We start from the raw sequence: 16,994 nt of genomic DNA on the forward strand, positions 1-16,994 counted from the left end.
AGAGGAGCATGTGAAATCCCCGCACATGAGACTGAACAAATAGAGAACAGGAGAGAAGGCAGCAGCGGGCAGATTCTGGGGCCCAGATGCCCAGGCGAGAGCTGTTTTGGCTGGGATTTGGCTATCAGAGAGCATGAGAGTAATTTGATTTTATAGAGAGAGTGAAAACACGCAGGAGATTCCTTGAGCTCTGTCCCTCACCTGGTCTTTCTGCAGAAATGGGAAGGCCCCTGGGTGTGTGTGCTGCCCAGCCGGCCCAGGCTCCTGTGCTGGGGGTGGAGAGGCTTTCCTGAGGAGCAGGCCTGGCAGGGAGCTTGGTTGCTGTGGAAAAGGTCTTAAACAAACAAACAAACAAAACCTGTAAAATTTCCTTTCTTTTTGTGTTCCAAGTAGTTCCACTTCTCTTGGCTTTTCCAGTCTCACTCTGCATTTTGGGTTGGGCTGGTTTAGTTCTCCTCTTCTGATCCTTTTCATTTTTTCCCCCTTACCCTTTCCCTTTTTATAATTTCTTTCCGCTTTTGTTTTCTTACAAATTGAAACAGAGATGGCTGGTTAATTTTTAGCCTCCACTCAGCTACGCCCAATTTACTGCCGCCTTTGAAACCTAAACGGGCGGCACTCTGTGATTAAGCAAGGCAGAAGTGTGTTTACATTATGCCCAACCAACTTGTAATGAGAGGGCTACCGAGCCTCTCTCTCTGTATGTGTGTGTTTCTTTCCTCGCCACCATTCCAGTGTTCTTTCCCTCTCATTTCCCTTTTTCCTCTCTTTATGTGAGTGTGAGAATGTGACTTCACTTCAACTCTCCAAAATGTTCTTTCCTGTGAGTATGCGTCTCAGTGTTTTCCTTCCTGTTCATTCACAAAAAAGAAAAAGCCACTCACAACTGCTGTGGTCACCCCCTTGCCTCTTTGGGAAGTTGGGAGGATTGATATGACTGGATCCAGAAATAAATTGGGAGGGGGGTTGCTTTTGGAACATAATCTCTCCTGCCGAGAATGAGCGCTGAGAGTGTGTTGGAGAACTCTGGGTAGGAAAAGATGGCATTTGAGGTCTCTCTTCTTTCTCATTCTCTCTTGTTCTGAGAGGTGGCTTTGGTAGGCTGGCTGGAGGCTGTGGATGCCACCCTGAACCCTGCCTGCTTCTGTGGATCTTTCTGGGCCTGCACCTGGCACTGTGTGACCATTAGGACCCCTTATACTGAAGGGCCAATTGCCAGTTCTTTCCCCTCTCCAGCTTGGATTTTTTTTTCTTTCATCTTTTTTCTTTTTGGAAAAGAGACTAAATGGGGAGGGTGTCTCTCATTCTCTGTCAGCATAGCAAGCCACAGTTGGGAGGGTGTGTGCGTGGTGATGTTAGAGGAGATGAGGGGCGGCCAGCAGCGGCTGCTTAGAACCTGGAGCTTGCTAGTGTGTCCATCAGATAGCTCTTCCTCAAGAGGACTCTACACCTTCCAGTTTTAGAACTTGGATCCCAGGGGTATCTGCAAGGAAAATCAACACTCCACTTCTTCTCCTCTCTCCTATGTCTGGACCCTTGTAGCAGAGTTGTTTCCCTGACCTCTTTCATTGTAGGCCCAGATCTTGACTACTACCAGCATGGGGCTGAGGTAGGATGAAGTGTGTGTATGAAGGAGACCATTTCCTGGCCAGCCTCCTGGCTCTGGACTGACCAGGCAGGTGTCAGGGGAAGTAACCCCCACCCCCCGCCAGTGAGATCATTTGTCCAGGAATATGAGTGAATTCCTATTCCGTTGAGTGTAGCCAAGGCCACCTATGTCTGGGCTGAGGCTGAGTCTCCTCAGCAAATGCCAAATAGAGAACTAAGGATTTACTTTCTCTCATTCAGTCCACAGACTTCAGAGAATCTCAGTGAATAGGGTTTTTCTTGGAGGAATTGCTGGAATTGAGTATACCTTTGTGAAGAAAGTTTGAGTTGCTACTGCTGGGGCTACCAGTGAGCCTCATTGCTCACTCCCCCTTGGAGTCCAGTTGGTAGTCTTGAGATGGCACGGAGCAGGTAGGCTTCCTTCCTGAGCTACCTGGGCTTGCTAGAAAATGTCTTCTCCCTGGCTGAGCCACCTGACAGTGTTGATTCCCTGGTACCACCTTCTCTAAGCCCATGCCCACCAGATACACTCGTACAGCTGTCCCCTTTTTTCTTCTTCCCAGTATTATAGACTGAGGTCAAGGTCTGGAGCGACTGAGGTGCAGATGAGACTTGCTTCCAGATAAGAGTTGCTTTGGACTGTGAAATAAGTGTTTTTTTCTTCCCTTAAAACTGGATCTGGGGACTGGGGATATAGCTCAGTTGGTAGAATGCTTGCCTCACATGCACAGGGCTCTGGGTTCAATTCCCAGCACCACACACACACACACAAACAAAACAAAACAAAAAAAAAACCAACTGGATCTGGGAGCCGAATCTGGGCTGAGCTAGTGGTGTCAGGTTGATGACCGTCAACTTGACCTGGCGTTAAGTGTCGGGATGTGGCATTGCTCTCAGGTGCCGTCATCACCCATAGCCCTCATGGGCCCTTGTTATGCCCTGGAAGAAGCTTCAAGAGGTGATAGGCTGGGGGGCTGGGGTTGGGGCTCAGTGGTAGAGCACTTGCCTAGCAAGTGTGAGGCACTGGGTTCCATTCTCAGCACCACATAAAAATAAATAAATAAAATAAAGATATTGTGTCCATCTACAACATTATATATATGAAGAGGTGGTAGATTGGGAGAGAGTAAAGTATGTGTGTGTGTGTGGCATGGAGAGCCCCACTCCCAGAACACAGCATCTGAAGGCTCCGTAAGCCAGCCTTCCTGATGGAGAGAGGAGTTGACCTGTGTCTCTGTATTTTATGAGGGGTTGACAAAAACCGCAGGGTCTAGGAACTTGATCAGTGAAATTAGCAAAATCTGTTGAGGCAGGGTAGGATCAGAGAGCCTTGCCATGGTAGGAGGATGTCTATTTCCTGATGATGTCCTTCCATCCAGAAGAGGTGTTCCAGAGCAGGAGGCCCAGCAAGGAAAGCAGGCAGTGGAGACCTTGTGTGAGGAAGGACGGCCAAGCGGACCCGGAAGCGAAGCTAGACTACCTCCAGAGCTTCTTTGGCTCTCCTAGGCCTCACTCCTAGGAAACAAACAAAAATCCAGTAAAATGCTTGACCAAATGGAACTGTCCACCTACTCCGGTCAGCTCCCTCCAGTGGGCCCATAGGGGAAGCCCATAAAATCCAGGTATTCTGGTGGTGGCTTTTTTCTTTATCCATGCTCCTTCGTGATGGAGGCTTTCACACTTTGAGGGAACCCCCCTGACACTCATCACCAGTGCCAACAGTCCCCAAGTCAGGGCCAGTCTCAACTCATCCAACCCCCACTGCCTGCCAGAACTGGGCCATCTAGAAGAGTCCAGCATCCTAGTCTTTCCATCCACAAACATTTCTGTGCACATATCTAAAGATAAGGGCTTTGGAAAAACGGAACTAAATGCCACTATCACACCTGTGAAAAATCAAATTTCCTTCATCTCATCAGATACTTGGTTAATGTTCCCATTCCCCTACTTATCTTCTAGTTTTTGTTTATAGTTTGTCTGAATTAGGATATAGATTGAATTGTGACAGTTAGTCCATCTGCCGTGGTGATGGTGGCAGTTGTCATTGTCATTGTCCTTGTGGTCGTGATCCTCCTTGGTCTTGTTTTCTTTTCTGGCAGTTTTGTAGTTGAAGGGACTACGTCATTTGTCCTGTAGAGTTTCCCTGTCTGGTCTCTGCAGGCTGTGCTGCCCTGGGTGGTTCAGCGTGTGGCTCTGAAAGGAAATTCTGCCTTTATCCGGGCTTCCAGGTCCTGGGACCACTGGGCTTGGCCTTACCTGTCACGGGAAATGGGTTAGCATCTGTGGATTTGCTAAGTGACCTTTTTCAAGTGTGGGTTCACTCTCTTGGTGTTAGCTCTCTGCTCTAGGGCTTGGTGATTAGTAGTGAGCACTAGTTTTCAGGTCCAGTGGGGGGCTTCTCATCTACGTCCTTCCCTAGTGGTAGAGGGTATTGTTTGGCAGTGTCCACCCTGCTAAGACAGTACCAGGATGCCCCACAAGCCTTTGGTGGACTCTCAGCCTCTCTGGCAGCCCTGGTGTGAGTGTGCAGGAGGGGCCGCAGGAGTGCAGGTGCATTCTCAGGGTCCACCCATATCCATCACCTCCTTTTTCAAGGCCCCAAAGTGCTGCTGGTCTCTCTTTGAGGCAGCGCCATCTGGTGCCAGGGTTGGCAAAGACCGCAGGGCCTAGGAACTCGGATCAGTGAAATTAGCAAAATCTGTGGATCATCCTTTAACCCCACGTAGGGTCCCCCTTAGAACATCCTGTAAGCAGAGTCTGTCTTTGTTAGCTTTGGTGGTTGTAAAATTCTCTTGTTCATCTAGTTCAAAGAATGGCTCCAGGATTAAACCAGCATAGATACAGATCCTGGCACCTAGCAGGCAAGCAGGAATAGCAGCTGCTTTGAGTTCAGGGTCCTTCCCTGTCACCTTCACTTGTTGATCTTGTTTGTGTCTTAGGGAACACCCCAGGTGTAAGCCAATTTTACTGTAACACCAGCTTTTTGACTGAAGGTAGCTCTCACATCTCCCTTCCACGCCTTCCCCTAGGAAACTGTCTTTTCTCCAGGCCAATGTCCCTGGCCCCCCTGCCTCCTGTGTTGGATATAGTTCCCACTGCCCATGCCATGTTTGGTCACCATCCCCTGAAGGCCCTGGTTTGTCTCCTTAAGCTGGAGTGGTCAAATTGAACTCAGAAACTCCAAACATGATCAGATCTCAGCTAAACATGGTAGCTCCATTTTTAGGGCCTTCCAGCTACGTAATAGGCCAGGCCCAGAGTAATATGAAAATGCAGTGATCCTTTTTCAAAACTGTTTGGAATGGCATCTTCACAGCAGACAGAGCATCCAGCCAAGTGCAGGGTCTCCGATCATGGAGGTTGCCTGCCCACAAAGCCAGCCAAGGCCGCCTTTGCTGTGGACCCTCTGTCTGTTAATGAGACTTAGAATGCCTAGCTCTGGATGGTGTGGAAGGATGACAAGGCTCAGACCAGCCTCTCTTGGGGTCAGCCATGACCCCAGAGAGGAGAGCAGAACTGCCTGCTCCCTGTCCTTGGGGTTGAGCTTATTTTTCAGACTCCTTTGACCACCTGCCCTTGTCCCCTTTGTTCATAGTGAGGTCTGCCCAACCAGTCAGTGCCTGAGTCGCCTAAGCACATGGGTAGAGAGCTTGATCTGCTGGCTGTTTTGGAGGCAATAGCACAAGGGGAAAAAAAAGAATCGCCCTACCTGAGAGCTCACACTGTCATTCCAGCGACTCGGGAGGCTGAGGCAGGGGGATCAGAAGTTGGAGGCCAACCTCAGCACTTAGCAAGGTCTTAAGCTACTTAGACCTTGTCTCAAAATAAAAAAGATGAAAAGGGCTGGGGATGTAGTTCAGTGGTAAAGCCCTGCTGGGTTCAATCCCCAGTACCAAAAAAAAAAAAAAAAAGAATCAATCATCCTTTTCTGAGCTTGAGCCACAGAGTGTGGACTGTGAACAAGCCAGAGTAGGCTGGATGGCCAAGCCCATAATTACAGGCATGGTGACCAGCTGTGTTCCATCCCAGCCCAGAGGAAACAGGCCATTCTACAGCAGGAGGGCTAGGGTCCAGACGTGCAGAAGAACTTCCCGAGGCACTGCTAAAGGAGGGAAGAATTTCCTTTATCCATGAAATGCACACTTAGCGTACTGTGAGCAAGGTGTTACCTAGGGGCTCCGAGATCTCTAAGAATGAGAAAATCCTTCATGTGTCCGTCAGCCTCTGGATGAAGGCCTGCTGATGACCTCTTGAGAGCTCCATCGTGTTGGCCTGAACCTGCAGCCACCCATGCTGGAGGGGAGGCAAGGCCGCTAGGGTTCCTTGGGAACAGTTCAGCCTTCACTGGTTGTGAGACAGGAGGCAGGGCCCTCCGTGCCCACTCTCCAGTGCTGCAGAGACCCAGGGTCCAGGTCCAGAGCAGATCAAGAAGGGACAGCAAGGCCAGAACCACATTCTCTCCCTGTTCTGATGTCCTGCGGCAGCTGGGCAGAGAGGGAGTGGCAGTGTCCCCCTTTGCCCAGAGAAGGTGGCTGCCTCCCCACCCCTTCTCTTTGCCCTGTCCAGCCCCCGTCTCAGGAGCTGCCACGCTTCAGTTATTTCATCCTTCAGTGTCCGATTCACAAGTCTTTCAAAGGCCCCAGCCGTGTCAGCCCGGTGCTCACACAAAAGGCCTCTTTGATTTCTTGTTTGTTTTCATTTGCCAGCGGAGGGGGAGGGGGGCAAGAGAGAAAGAGCTTCTGGGTTTTAAGATTTTTATTTGGGTTGCTTCATTCTCAGAGGAGTTGGCTCCCTGGAACTCCTTTCTGAGTTGGGGGCTCGAGGCAGCGATGGCCTTCTGGGGAGCAGGGCTGGGTGGGGTCTGGGCGGCAGGGGTGCCTCCACAGCACAGCAGGAGGGGTAGGGTTTAGGATATAGTTGTTGATTCTCCCTATAGACATGGATCTGGCAATTCTTCCAAGCTGGGCCCGAGGGTGGGAAGGCTTGGGTTGGAGCCTGCTGCTGGGTGGAAAAGGGTCTGAAGTGCCGACACCACACAGCTCTCCCTGACTGTCCCTGGTATCTGCATAAGACCCATCACCGTCACCGCTGTGGGTCGTGAATCTTGACTGCCGTTTTCTGTTTTTCATTCCCAACTCCACCCCTGCCCTCTTGGATGGAGGGGCAGGGGTTTCCTTCTAGCATACACAGTTTTAAAATATTTTAGATGCCTCAGAATATAGGCTGGGGCTTCCTGCTCTGCGTCAGGGAGTAAAGAGGAGGGGATGAGAGGTCTACCTGGTGGCCAGGTATCTTCCCAGGAATGGTGCCCAAAGGCCCAGGGCCCCCACGCATGTAGGACTCAGGCAGAGCAGCACTGCCACGGCCCCAGCGTGCAGGGAGTCCAGGCTGAGAGGAGATGGAAGGCCACCTTTGCCCAAGGTTTGAGACCAAAGTCACCCGACCAGTACCTATAGAATGTATACCTGGAGCACACTTGGGTGTCTCTGACACACCAGTGGCACACCAGGGTGTTGCTGGCTGGCTCACATACACTGAGGCCTGATACTCGGGGCTCAGGAAGAGAGAATGGCGGAGACAGAGGCTTGGGCAGGTGGTCACGGGCATCAGCAACAGGGACGTGTGCCCACTGGGTGAGGGGGGGCTCCGCAGGGCCTGGTTGGCAGACGGGAAGAGGAGGCTGGGGGGCTGAGAGATAGATAAATATAGCTGATGGCATTTCTGATGATAGGTTTTTTTTGGCACTAAGGGCACCATGGAAAACAGCATGACAAACGCCCGGCCCTGCAGGCCGCCATCGCCATTTTAAACGTGTTTGAGCCGAAGGGTTGTTGGCGTTAGAACAGGGTCCCAGAAGGCAGAGGGGCTGGGGTGGGGGGGTTGGATGGCCTGAGTTTTACACCCCTGGGTGCCTGCGTTCTTTACTTTGTCTCTCTATATATTTATACCTGATTTTCTGGTCCTTTGGGGATTAAAAAATTATTTTGGCAGTGACCTTTGTGACCAGTTTCTCTGTCCCCCCAAGAGCTGCCATGGCCTATTAGTAGCAGGTATTCTGGGTTTTCACCACATTTTTGATGTCTCAGTTTTGACATGGTGCACCACTGCCATCCATTGCTGTTATTGGGGGTCACCCAATCACTTAAGGGTGGTCTGTCTGTCCAGGTTCCCAAGAACTTTTTGTATCTTGTTGACAGAGGAAGGTGACTGTTCCTTGCTTTAATTCCATTTTTCCATTGAAGACCCAGTATGGCCTTAGCCATGTATTATCTCCCCAAATTTTGGGCATATTCTAGTTTTATACTTGTACTCCTGGCTGAGTGTGTGTGCACTCAGGTGACACACGTAGAGGTCTCTGTACATAGGGAGAAACCAGCACACCAGACTCAGAGACCAGTGAGGCTTCCTGGAAGATGACCTTTCTGCCTTGAACCTTGACTTGTGCAGGTAGAGTGTACAGACACTTGCAAGACAGCAAAGAATTAGCTTGTTTTTGTCAGCTGACTGAGCCTTTTCAGCCTGCTGGGAGCCAATTTCCTCCTCACAGTGGTTGAGTGATGTAGGCAGGGCAAGTATTATTTTATCCACCATACAGAGGAGGGAACCAAAGTACGGAGATGTCAAGGGACTTAGGTCACCCAATGAGTTTCTCGCAGAATGGCTCAGACCCCAGGTTTCAGGTCAGTTAACACTTGGCCTGAGGGCCTCACAGCTCCTTGAACTTCTCTGAGATTACTGGCCTTGGCAGAATCTCAGAGAAGAAAGTCTTATGGATCCCGGTGGTGGCGAGTTCTATCCCTGAGGTCTCCATCACTCTCTAGAGGAGGGGCTAGAGCCCAGCTTGGGGCTCCACTCGAGGACTCCCCCAGCCTGTGAGCACGTGGGGGTAGAGAGAGAGAGCAGGCACCTGGCCTTGTCCTGAGCATTGGCCTTTCTGCCTCCCGATAGCTGCCCCAGCTCCCTACTCTGCCCTGGAGAGGTGACACACTAACTAGACAGGGTCTGGATGCTGCCACCCTGCTGTGGCCAGCTCAGCTTCTTTTAGTTTTTATTTATTTGTTTTTTCTTAGCTCAGCTTCTTTTTTTTTTTTTTTTTTAAGAGAGAGAGAGAGGAGAGAGAGAGAGAGAGAGAGAGAATTTTTAATATTTATTTTATTTTTTAATTCTCGGCGGACACAACATCTTTGTTGGTATGTGGTGCTGAGGATCGAACCCGGGCCGCACGCATGCCAGGCGAGCGCGCTACCGCTTGAGCCACATCCCCAGCCCTTAGCTCAGCTTCTTATCATCCCTCCCTGGGGCTCTGGGAGAGGCCGCAGTGTAGGTGGACTGTACAGGAAATGCAGGCCTAGCCCAGGCGACTCTGTGTGATTTGGAGACCCTGATCCTTGCTCTGTCACATCTTTTTCCTAGGAGTCTGTTTGGAATTACAGTTTGACATAAAAATGAATGTGGACATCCATGGTTCCGACCATGACACTGTGAATGCCTGGACTGGACTCCTTTGTCCTGAAGAATCCTCCTGAGCATCGCAGGTGGCTTAGCAGGATCTCTGGCCCTGACCCACTAGATCCCAAGTTTACCTCCCTCCCCAAGGTTTAATGATCCAAAATAGCCCCACCCATTTCCTAGTGTCCCCTGGGGACAGAATCATTCCGGGCTCATGACCTCTGGCCTGGAAGAAATGGGGATCCAGACAGACTGCTTGTTGTATTTATTACTCCTTGCCTTTCTTCCATTTTAGGGCTTCATATACCTTTTTGTTTTGCATGGCGACAAAACCTCTGAGACCTGGCTGTTCCCCTGTGTGTCCTTTGCCATTTCTCTCCATCTGAACAGTAGGACCCTGGGCTGAAGTAGTCTGGGGGCTCAGGATGCAGCCTGTGTTCCGTTTCCCCCATGGGGTAATGAGCCTGCCTCCTTCCTATGCCCCTGCTGAACACTGCTCTTGCACTCTGGTCTCTATGTGCTGCTGTTATGGGGCCTGGAACAGGTGGTCTGCTTCTGGGCTGACCAGGCCCCTGTGATGAGCCCATCCCAGACGCCAAAGAACAGTAGAAATTTTTCCTTTAGCATGGGATGCAGAGACCAGAAAGGTTGTAGCAGGGTCTTAGCAGTCTTCTTCTTCTTCTTTTTTTTTACTTGTTGATGGATGTTTATTTTATTTATTTTTACGTGGTGCTGAGGATTGAACCCCGTGCCTCACACATGCTAGGCAAGTGCTCTGCACTGAGCCTCAACCCAGCCCAGCAGTCTTCTTTTTTTCTTTTTCCCAAGTATCCATTCTCTAGTTGTAGTTGGACACAACACCCTTATTTTATTTATTTATCTTTATGTGGTGCTGAGGATCGAACCCAGGGCCCCCTCGTGCTAGGTGAGCACTCTATTATTGAGCTACAACCCCAGCCCCATGCAGTCTTTCTTTTTAATTCTTTAATTCTTTTTTAATTTATGTATTTGCAGTACTGGGGATTGAACCCAGGGGCACTCTACCACCAAGTTACAGCCCTAGCCCTTTTAAAATTGTTACTATTTTTTATTTTGAGACAGGGTCTCACTAAGTTGCCCATGTTGGCCTCGAACTTGTGATCCTCCTGCCTCAGCCTCCCAAGTCACTGGAATTATGGCACCCTCTCAGCAGTATCCTTTTTAAACAATGTATTTGAGTTTTTAAAATTACAGTAGTAAAACACACTGTGAAACTTTAAACAGTTGGGAAGTTTAAGAGGCAAGACCTCCTCCCCAGATCTCGGCCCCATGCTTTTGAGGACCCCACTTTACAGATTCATGTAGGCTTTTCTAATTTTTTCATCAATTCATATATCAAGTAACTTTTAAATATAGAGATCTATTTTAGGAGCAGACAGTATGTTTGGATTAATTGAGTTGGCTCTGTAGAACGCCTTGGTGGTCTTAATTTTTCCCGCCCCCTGCCTTTATACTTGGTTCCTGTCATCCTAGGTACAGAGCCATTGTCCCTATCTTCTTTTCCCCTGAGGTGACAGCTTCAGGTTGTCCTTCCTGGAAGAAGGGGGAATAGCAGAGTGTGTGTTGGTGTCCAAGTGGCCAGGATCCTGCCCTGGGGATCCTTGGGGCAGTGTAGCCTGACCACCATAGAAATCAGGGCTGCAGCCTCATTCTTCTGGGTACCTCAGTGCCTGCTAGGGGTCTGAGGCCAGTGGGAAGGTTGCTGAGAAGAGGTCCATTTGGCTACCTGACTTGGTCTCTGCGCCTTGCCTCTGGGGTCAGCTTCCCAAGTCCTTCCTATAGGGTTTGGGTACATCCATGTGTGGGGCAGACCCTTCTCCAGCTGTCCTGGCATCTGGCAGGCTTCCTGTCCTAGAATGGTGGGGGGCGCGTAAAACATCAGTCACTTCCAGAATGTATTCCACCACATCCATCGTATCTTTGTTTCAATATTAAAGACATGGCGGGGGGGGGGGGAGCTGTGGGGGAGCTTGAGCTTATGAGGGAGCATGCATACCAGCTCAGCCTGAGAAAGCATCCTCTCCAGACAGGCGTGGGGTTGGGGAGATAAGAAGCCAGACAAGACCTGGAGAATGAGTCCAGAGAGGGCTTTGCCACTGGGTCTGCTGGTCTAGGGAAGGCTGCTGGCTAGAGAGAGATCCTGGAGTAGGGTGACACCTGGTGACTCTCCTGGGCTGGGCGGAGCAGGGTGAAGAGATCAGGAGATCCCCGAGGCGGTTTGCAGGAGGCTGGCCGAGTGCAGCCCTTAGGGAGTGTGTCCTTATTATGCCTGCAGATTATATCCCCATTAGCGTATAATTATTATATAATGGGCGTTATTGCATAATGGCAGTTATATAACAGGTGGCCCAGAATACAGACAGGGGGTGTAATAAGTGTATATCCTCTGGCTATAAATAACCACCAGCCCCACACTGAATATGTGGTCACACCAGAGCCACCTTATAAATACCCTTGCTGGGCTATAAATTTCTAAGCAGTGACGTCAGTGGGCATGGTACCTAGTTAGGGGGTGGTAGGAGGAACCTGCAGCCCCACCCGGCCACATGACATCATTGTTTCCTTAGTAACAGGAACGCTCCCCAGGGGATCAAGTGAAGAGAGGCCTTTAGAGGGAGGAGACAAATGGGTGGAATACTTGGGTAGGAGGTGGTGCTGAGCCGAGGGCTGACCAGGCTGGGGTGGAGTCCTGGGGGCAGTGAGACAGGTCACACAGTGACAGGGCAGTGGACTCCATTTCCTCTCATCTGAACCTCTAGAGAGTCTAGAGTCCCCTTCCCTGTGTGTAGCAGGTCATGCCAGCCTTGACCTTGCGTCAGGGAGAAGAGGAGAGCTAAATGGTCTCCCCTGTCTTTCTCTGTCCCAGGTGGCCTGTCCATAGTTCTGGGGTTACTTGCCGAAGAGAAGTTGAATGTGGACAGACCCAAGCTCTATGCCCTGGTCATGTCCTCCTCAGGGTGTGGCTGTTTCTCCAACCAGAGGTTTTAGGCCAGTTTCAGCCTTAGTAACAGAAGAAATATGCAAGCAATTTGGCAAAGGTCTCAGGGAGCCTCGTGGCAATAATGGCGGAGGGAGTTGGCGCCTGGGAAGGAAGAGGAGACAGGACAGTGTGAGGTGGGCCACAGTATTTTAGGTGTATGAGAGAGAGTTTCCTATGGGTGGTGAAGAGCTGGTTCTCATATTCCTGAGCATAGGGAGGAGAGTCTCTTGGTTGGCAGGTAGGGTATTGAAGTTAATTTGGAGTAAATATGGATGACCATCTAGACCCAGTTTTATCAAGAGGTTTTCAGTTTTAGTACCAAGTCCCTTGTTCTGTCCCAGGAAACTCCTAAGTCCCAGAAAACCAGGACGATTGGTTATCCTTGAATCAACCAGGGTGATTTTGCCCTTCAGGAAACATTTGACAGTATTTGTTACCAGGGGGAAAGAGTCCAGTGCACTGACAATACCCCAGGAACAAAGAATCATCTAGCGTGGAGGCCTAGAAACCCTGCCTTGGGGGGAGGGTTGGCAGACCTTGCTGTGTGTGTTCTTTAGGATGTTCCTTGCCACTGCTGGCCAAGTGGGCTGCCTAGCTGCCTCTGTGAACTTCTTACAGCCTTGTTTTCTATTCTTTGATTGGTTGTGTAGGGGTCTGGGGTTGGGAGACCGCACTAGGAAATCTGAAGCTTCTGCAAGAGTCTCACCCCTCACAAAGCTCAGAAGCTTTTTGCAGATGAGACTTCTGAGCATGAAACCACTGCAAGAAACCACTGCTCTAGACTGTTGTCTAAAAAATACTGGGGGCTTTAGTGCACGCCTGTAATCCCTGCGACTCATGAGGCTGAGGCAGGAAGACCACGAGTTCAAGGCCAATCTCAGCAATTTGGCAAGACCCTGCCTCAAAATAAGAAATATAAAGGTCTGTGAGTGTAGCCCAATGGTACAGGGCTTCCCTACAATGAGTTAGGCCCTGGGTTTGATTCCCAGTATGACAAAAAAAAAAAAAAAAAAAGAGGAAATTATCCAATAGCTATCTCTTACTGCCTGCCGGAGAGCTTTCAAAATGCAAAAGCTACTGCTTTCCCTGCCTTCCAGGTCATCTCTTCCTACAAAGACCCAAACAGGCTGCGACAGCCTCTGGGCTCACAAGTTCCCCAGACTGCACCAGCCCCAGGGTGAGAACATGTATCCATAAAGGCCCGTTTCCTAACCCCAGCAACCAGGGCTTGACAAGAGTTCTCCAAAAGACTTCTTACATGAAATAGACAAGTTGGCAACATGGGGAGCAAAAGCCTCTCCTGTCAAGTGGGGTTTACAGGAATTTGGGCTCTAAGCTATGTGATATCAATCAAATAGAAGAGTCCGTTTGCCTGGCATATGTGAAGTCTCATCACAAGCCACAGCACTTTCTCCTTCACCTGTGTGTAGTGTCAGTTTAGTTTCCTACCTGGCTACAGTTGACTTGGCACCCTCTGTCCCTGACCTCATGCAAATGTGGCCAACTGGGTCATCGTTTTTGCTGGCCTCACTTGGGGCCCACAGATAATGGCCAGGATGATGGTGGTGCAGCGGTCTGGCCAGAGGTGGGGACCAGGTAGACCCCAGGCTACCTACTCTTTGTGTGTGTCAAGCCTGCCTTTTGAGCTTGGCTGTGGGCTGGAGACAGCTGAGGCAGGGATGGGGAGACAGGGCAAAAGGGTCTGCATGCAGGGCCCTGCCTGCTGGGCAAAGGAAACTGGGGAGCGGTGCTTGCTTCTAGCACAAAAGCCGTAGCTCCACAGAACAACAATCCTCAGGATATTGCCAGCCCGAGAGAGAGGGCCAAGGGAGAGGCCCCTGCCCTGAGGACGGGCCAGATTTCTCTCACTTATTTATGGTATCATGGTTTATAAAGTGGGCCCAGCACACAGATCTCTGGGCACAGTTTCAAATACATGCATTTCTTTTAAATTAAACACCACACACACATTTGCTGTGCGTGCGCACACGATCTGTTCAAGCCATGCTGCTGCCCAGGAGTGTTCCTGGCCACGTGGGACGGTAACTGAGGATGATGGTACCAAAGCCACCATCTAATATTAGATTTTGTAACTCAGAGATTCATTAATATAATTACTCAGATGCCAGCCTGGCTTGGCAAGGCCTCTTGAATTGTGTTCCTCTCTGACAAAGCACTCTGGCTACAGGGATGCCCTGGTGAGCCTCCTTGTCTGTGGGCAGTGGGCAGAGGCACTCTCCCACACACCCTCCCACTGTGGCAGGTCCTGCCTTTTTGTGTCTTGTCACAAGACAGGCACCTCTGGAGAGTCGGCCACAGGCTTGAGCAGCCTGCTGGGCGGGCCCCAGTTCTCTGTAGCTGCGGGCTGGGTTACTTTTCTCCCCTGTGTCACTTTGCACATAATTGTGTAGGATTCTCTTGCTAGGCTGGAATTTTGGAGTGGAGATTGTGTTTTATCTGTTTTTACACCTGTCTCTTGCCCACATATAGTTTTATACGGATCATAAACCCATTCTGAGTATTGAATTAACCTTCAGCTGGGGAGCAGCTAATGGTTCGTCCTTGAGATTTGGAGCAAAGGCCTGCAGTGGTGTAAAAACCAGAAAGGGGCTGATGGAGCAAGGGTCGGCTATGGGGAGCAGCAGGTGTACTCTGTGAGCAGATATCACCAAGGGGGAGTCCTGACAGCTGAGTGACAGAAGCTTCTGGAACACTAGAAGAAGCACAGCATACAAGTGAATGCTATGGGTTTATTGGTTGAAAGGGACTTGGTTTCTCAAAAAATATGTATTTTTCCCTTTCAATGAGGTATCAGGAAAGTGGGGGAAGAGTAGTCCTCTTCTTGGCCTTTCCTCCACCCCTAGCACCCTGTTGCAGAGGGTAGCCCTGTTACTTGCCCACTCAGTGGGCAAGTAAGCCCCAGCTCAGCTCGTTCTACCCACACCCAGGCCTGCCTTCTGTCTCCTTGGCTGTGCCTGCTATGTAGTCCTCTTTGAGGGGTGTCCCCACTTCTGGCCACACAGCAAATGCCCTTAAAGGCCACATCCTCTCTAGATTAAGTCCAAGGGGTGATGGTAAGTTCTCTTACTGATGATGGGTAAGTTCTCTTCCAGGCCAGATGCCCCTGCATACTAGCCTGGCGGATGCTGTGCAGCGCAGTTTGGCAAGGAGTGACCCTGAGCTCATGGGGATCACTCACCTTTTGTTCTGGGGCTCCTTCTGCCTCGCTTCCCTCTCCAAAGAAGCCCTAGTCTCCAGGTCCCTCCTGCAGATGGGCTTGTGGTCACTCTTCTTGCCTCTTCCTGTGGAAGGGGGATTTTTTCTTCATACACTAGCACATGCACAGTCAATTCTCTAAGCTGACCCCAAAGTCAGTTCTGCTGCTGGTGCTACCCCTATACTTGTTCAGACTCCAGAGCCATTTCCAGTAGTTTTCGAATGAATTCCCAGCTCTTCTGTGTCTGCCTTAGACTCCAGCCAGCTTGCCAGCTTCCTCCCCTTGCACCTGGTCTTAAGTCTCTTTCCTCTGGCCCGTTCAGAAGCCTGCCTTCTCCTGCGAAGTACCCCCCATTCAGCAGAGGAGCATCAGGGAGCCTTGGGCACCCAATCTTGGTTGTGTGGCAGGTGCACAGAGTGTAACAGTAATTTGAGAATGTCTCCCTCCATGCTGCTTCTTGTCCTTTGAGCTGGAGTCCATTTTAGCATGAAAAAAAGGACAGGAGGCTTAGAGAACTCAAACTCGCCAAGGTTTTGCATTTGTCTCACTGTGTTCTGATTTGTAGAGCACCACATTCATACCTCTCAGTCTATCCACTGTTTTAAAAAGTGCAGGGGGCTGGGGCATGGTGGCACATACTTATAATCCCAGTGATTCAAGAGGCTGAGGCAGGAGGATTGCAAATTTGAGGCCAGCTTTAGCAATTTATCAAGACACTAAAGCAACTTAGTGAGACCTGTTTCAAAAAATAAAAAGGGGTCTAGGGTTGTGGCTCAGTAGTAGAGCACTTGCCTAGCATGTGTGAGGTACTAGGTTCGATTCTCAGTACCACATAAAAAAAACATAAATAAATAAATATAATAAAGATTTTTTAAAAACACCTCAACATTAAGTAAATAAATAAATAAAAGGGCTGAGGATCATAAAAATACAAAATAAGTGCTCAGGTGTGGTAACAACACTCCTGTAATCCCAGCAGTTTGGAAAGTGGAGGCAGGAGGGTGTCAAGTTCCAGGCCAGCTGGGCAACCGTACCTCAAATTAAAAGAAAATTAAAAGGCTGAGGAAGTGGCTCAGTGGTAGAGTACCCCTGGGTTCAGCCCTTAGTACCAAAAAAAGCAAGCAAGAACACAAACAAAAACAAATTTAGGCCCGGGCGCAGTGGCACACACCTGTAATCCCAGCAGCTTGGAAGGCTGAGGCAGAAGGATCGCAAGTTCAAAACCATCCTCAGTAACTTGGCGAGGCCGTAAGTAACTTAGCAAGACCCTGCCTCAAAATAAATAAAAAGAGCTGGGGATGTGGCTTAGTGGTTGAGTACCCCAGGTTCAATCCCCAGTGCTAAACAAACAAAAAACAATAGTGTAGAGAGGAAAATAAAAATTATCAAAATTTTACCATTTCAGTAGCCTACTATTAGCCTTTTTGCACTTTTCTATACCCATTATACGTATTTTTTTTTGTAGTTGTAGATGGACAGAATGAACAGAATGCCTTTTTTTTTTTTTAATGTGGTGCTAGGGATCGAACCACTCAGTGAGTGCCTCACACATGCTAGGCAAGTGCTCCTGCCACTGAGCCATAGCCTCAGCCCATATTTTATTTATGTATTTATTTTAATTTTTTTTTAGTTATAGTTGGACACAATCACCTTTATTTTATTTATTTTTATGTGGTGCTGAGGATTGAACTCAGTGGCTTG

At 49.6% G+C, this 16,994-nt stretch overlaps 1 protein-coding gene across 6 annotated transcripts in view; it reads left to right on the forward strand.

Annotated features, from left to right (window-relative positions):
* The window catches only part of NFIX (nuclear factor I X), a 96,324-nt gene that overhangs the window by 29,808 nt on the left and 49,522 nt on the right, over positions 1–16,994 (forward strand). The gene's annotated exons all lie outside the window — the stretch shown is intronic.

Source organism: Spermophilus citellus, assembly GCF_964194105.1.
Source record: "Spermophilus citellus genome assembly, chromosome: 3".
Lineage (NCBI taxonomy): Eukaryota > Metazoa > Chordata > Mammalia > Rodentia > Sciuridae > Spermophilus > Spermophilus citellus.